Here is a 5594-nt window from a genome sequence, read left to right on the forward strand (position 1 = left end):
TGCTGCCACAACACACGGATCCCACGGGCCAGGATCTGCATCAAAACAGTATAAGTATTTATTGAAAAAAAAATCTGTGTATAAGTGGATCCGCACAGTTGAAACTCATGTTGTACAAGGGTCAACTGTATAAATATAATTCAAAGTAATCAAAGAAAGATATAATAAACAATGTATAGTAATACTATACATTGCTTGCTATAACTACCACATAATAACTATAATTATTTAGTAATTACTATAATTACTTGACATAGTAATTAACATAATTACTATATAATTACTCTATAAAGATATAATCATCAAAAAATGGAAATTAAAACAGTGAAAGAACATTTACAATCTTTTTCCCTAATAATAATAACTATGAGTAAACAGTAGTCCCATACACTGTAGTTAAGAGCACAACTTCATATACCCTTTTTGTAAGACAATTAAATGGCCCTTGATCTGTTTTTATCTTTTAGAAATTCAAATCTCCTTCTAGATAATATATTATCTAGATAATATTAGATACATTACACATTTCTGAGAAGATATTCAGAAATGTGTAATGTATAGGGTTATTCAAAATGTCAGCATTTATAGTAGTAAAAATTCTGAAACTAGTGGAGGGATGGGGAGAAAAGGCATACAACTGTAACTGAATAACAATAAAAATTTTAAAAATTTTTTGAAACTAAATATTCAACAATGGAACATTTTCTAAAAATATATAATATATCCATACAATAGTATACTACCTTCCCTTTAAAAAATAAACATATATGTACTGTTAAAAATATTTAACGGCATGGTAGCATTTTTATAATTTTTATAGTAAAACATTTTGTAATATTAAAGTAAATGATGCAATTACATTAAATATGCATAGAAAAGAAATAGGTTATGGTCTTAGTTTTTAAGGTTCTTATTTCCTCACTTGGATTTTCATTATTTACTCAATCTTCAAACAGAGTGAATATACCAAAGACTAGCAAACTGTACATTTAAATGGTTATGATGGAACTTTTATGTTATGTGGTTTTTAATCACAATTTAAAAATATATATTATATTTTAAATTAATATATGTATTTAAGATAGATCTCCGTTGTGGAGACTTGTTCTACTTTATGTTAGCACAGTAATATTTCTTTGCAAAAGGGCTGCTGGAATCAGGAAACAAAGGACAGATTAGGTGCATTATTATTTGGTATTTCTTGGCCAGAATTAGTTAATTTGGCTATCATGGGTTCTGGGTAAAAGAATAAATATCTACTGGTTAGAATTTGGGGAAATATTTTACTTAAAACATATCTAGTATATTAACTATATATATAAACACAATAAATAGGAAAAATATATATCCCTAATGTAATCAGAATAAGTGACAATTTATGTAAGGTACACTAATTTTAGCAGTAATTTAAACACTAAAAGCTTGCAACACATACCAGCAGAAAATGTATCACAAATATTGTAGTCTAATATAGTTCATTACAGGAAACCAAAAAGTTAGACATTTTTTTTAAAATGCGGCACTCTTTCTTTGAATATACTTTTGAAGTAAATTTTATTTTTTTGAAGACAAAGATTAGTTGCATTGAGAACCACTATATTCATTTCATTTTGACAGACCCGGTGTTTAATTTGTACTTGGTATTACATTTGATTGGCTGTCCAAGGGAAAGAGACACATAGGACCCTTCCATCAAATCTTCCTATTTCCCCACATGAGTAATATCATTGCAGCAAGTATGTAAGAGACTGGGAACGTTTTCAAGATGGTCTCTGCCAGTCATTTGCTGAATGGAAATCCAAACATCGGTATGGCCTCACTTTAAGGAAACTTAAACAGAAGTATAGGTTTGTAAGACAGACCTGTTAATCAGTGACTGCTCACTTCATAAAAAGATTCATCCTAAATTATATACTTCCCTACCAAATTTAAACTAGAACTAAATTTTGATTTGCACAAGTTCTCAGTAAGAGGTTTACTATACTGCGTGGTATGACTGGGCATCTGAATACATTTTATCTACGGGGAGGGCAGACTAGAGTAAGGATAAACCTGTAATTGGTTAAGTAGTAGCTGTCACTCATAGTGGTTTAGTTTAGATCACAAAAATCTTGTGTAGATGGTTAAAACTTTTATATTTTATACTATTAATAATTGAGTAATTGAAGAATTATAAGTAAAGGATGGCATAACCAGGCTTGAACTGAAACATGATAATAAAGATGACAGGGGGTAAATATTGGAGACAATGACAAATTAGTAGATACCTGCAATAATTCAGATGTTGCACAGCTCAAATTGACCATAAAAGTGGAAAGATACAGGTCTGAGAATGATTTGGAAGATTAAATCTACAACATTTAATGACTAATTGTGTATTCAGGAAAGGAGAAAGTCAAGAATGACTCTAAGAGTTTTAAATTATTACCTGAGAAGGAGAATATAAGAAAAGGCACAGGGTTAGGGGATATAATTAATGTTCCTAGAGGGCATCCAAATAGAGATATCCAGATAGAAATGGACACGTGACATGCGAGATAAAATCTTCTGCCCTGGAGATAATGTTTTAAAGTCATCTCATTATATAAGGTGATGGGTACTTTTATGTGTTGATTTGGCTGGGCCACAAGATACCCAGATATTTGGTGAAACGTTATTCTGGATGTGTTTGCGAAGGTGTTTTGGCTGAGGTAAATATGTAAATCAGTGGATGTTGAGTAAAGCAGATGGCCCTCCATAATGCCGATAGGCCTTATGCAACCAGTTGAAGGTCTGAATAGAAAAAAAAGAAAAAAGACCAGCCTTCAGACTTTATTTGCAATGTCAGTTCTATAGCACATGGTCTTCAGACTAGAACTGCAGCATCTACTTTCCTGGGTGTCCAGCCTACCAACCCACCCTACAGATTTTGGACTTGACGACTTTCATAATCATGTGAACCAATTTCTTATAATAAAACTCTTCATACACATATACACACACACACCCTATTAGTTCTGTTTCTCTAGAGAACTCTGACTAAAACATACATATATGTAGGAATGATTTGCTGTCATCTAGGAACAAAGTATAAAATACCCCCCAAAAGTAAAAATATTTAGAGGGTGAGTGCAGCAAGAAGAGTGATGACTGAGAAGGGATATTAAGAAATATAAAAAGGGAGCCCTGGCTGGTACGGCTCAGTGGACTGAGCACCAGCCTGCAAACCACAGGGGCACTGGTCCTATTCTCAGTCAGGCACAAGCCTGGGTTGTGGGCCAGGTCCCCAGTGGGGGGCATGTGAGAGGAAACCACACATTGATGTTTCTCTCCCTATCTTTCTCCCTCCCTTCCCTTCTGTCTAAAAATAAATAAAGTCTTTTATAAAAAGGAAATACAAAAAGGGAGGCAGCAAAAAAATATTATCCAAGAAGAGCGGACAGGAGAGTATCAAGAGTAAATGGCAACCAGGGTTAAGTACTGCAAGGAGGTACAGTTAGATAAGGACTAAAAAGTACCCAAGTAGATTGGGTAAGAGGTAGAAGTTAGATCAGCCAGAGCATTATCCTATTTTGTATGAAATGCTGTGATAGCAGAATGTGAGAATAATGCCTACTCTTTGTAAAGTACTTCATCATCTACATAGCACTTCCACATGTATATTTATATGATTGAATCTTCACAACAATACACTGTGAGAGAAGGAGGTACAGTGACTGTCATTTTGAATTTGAGAAATGAAAGCTTGAACAAGCTCCTAAAAGGTTTAACTTTTAAATGTCAAAATTAGTACAAAAATCTAGGTCTGCTGACTCCTGGTGTAATTCAGTTACACTATACTACAAGAAACTTCTACCAAGCTACATTATATTCTAGAGAACCTAGATGCATAATGGCAAGAAACTTCGTTATCCTTGACATCAACACCAGAAGTCCGGACTTCTAAAACATTCCTACCTTGAGTAATCCATTATGAAGTTTTCATTTTTTAATCTAAACCCTTATAGGAGCTACTAATATTTTTTGTTTTCTACCACCTTACATGACAATTACATTCCACAGGTTGATTACTATTTTGCATCCAGTTACACTTTCTTTTAAAATAATTATAATAATATTAATAATAGCTAATATTTACATAGCAATTACTATGTGCTGGACACTGTTCTAAGCACCTTCCAAATACAGGCTTGTCTGGAAAAATTCCAGCCATTATTAACATAATGAGAATGGGTTGCGTGACATTGATATAACCTGTCAGCCAAGGAGAGTGGACTGGAATGTGCCTGTGTGAACAATGACGACTTCACTGTACTAGTCAGTGGGGGTGGTAGATGCCATTGAATGAGCATGTGTACTGTGTGGCCATTGCATTCAAAATGACTGAGCAAGTAGAGCAACAATTTTGCATCACATTTTGTGTTAAGCTTGAACGTTGCTCCACGGAAACCACCTGGGTGATTCAGAAGGCTGCAGCTATGGGCAACTGGTGATTGGCAGCTTCATCACAACAATGCACCCACTCATGCATCACATCTCATGCAGGTTTTGGGCGAAGCATCAAATCACCCAGGTGACTCAGCCCCCTAAAGCCCAGATTTGGCACCCAGCAACTTCTGGCTTTTCCCAAAACTGAAATCACCTTTGAAAGGGAAGAGATATCAAACCATCAAGGAGATTCAGGAAAATACAATGGGGCAGCTGATGGAGATTAAAACTGTGTGAGGTCCCAAGGTGCCTACTTTGAGGGAGGCTGAGGTGTCATTGTCCTATGTACAATGTTCCTTGTATCTTGTATCTTCTTCAATAAATGCCTCTATTTTTCACATTACAGGGCTAGATACTTTCTGGACAGTCCTCATAATTTATAATATGGTGTATTACATTAATTGATTTTTCAATGTAAATCAACCTAAGATACACTCAATTGGGTCATAATAATATCACCTTTTTTAATGTTAAAGAAGCTTAATGAAATGCAAGTGAACACAGACAAGTAAATAAAATAAGGAAAACAGTACATGAAGAGAATGAGAAATTTAATAAAGAAATAGAAACCAGAAAAGCCCAAACAGAAATCTTTGAGCTGAAAAACACAATGATAGAACTGAAAACGTCAATAAAGAGCTTTAAAAGCAGACTCGATCATGCAGAAATAAAAATCAGAAAACTCAAAGGTAGGTCATTAACAATAAGGCCTTCAGCAAATTTTATAGCAGGGACTTTGTAGGCCAGGAGACTGGGTAATATAATCAAAGTGCTGAAGGAAAAAATCTGACAACCAATACTACTCTACTCAGCAAACATTTCCTTCAAAAATGGAGGTAGCCATTCTCAGACAAGTGCTGGAGTTCTTGAGCACTAGACCCGCATTACAAGCAATGTTGAAGGGATGTCTTCAAATTGAAATGAAAGGACAGTAAATAACAACAAAAAACACATGAAAGTATAAAACTCGCTGGTAAAGGTAGCTGTATGGTCAAAGTCACAATACTCTAACACTGTAACGTGTGCGTGAACCACTTTCACCTATATCATCACCTTGTACAAATTAAAAAATCACATTGTATACCTAAATGTATATAAAATTAAATTGACAATCACACCTCAAGAAA

Source organism: Desmodus rotundus, chromosome X (assembly GCF_022682495.2).
Source record: "Desmodus rotundus isolate HL8 chromosome X, HLdesRot8A.1, whole genome shotgun sequence".
NCBI classification, from domain to species: Eukaryota; Metazoa; Chordata; class Mammalia; order Chiroptera; family Phyllostomidae; genus Desmodus; species Desmodus rotundus.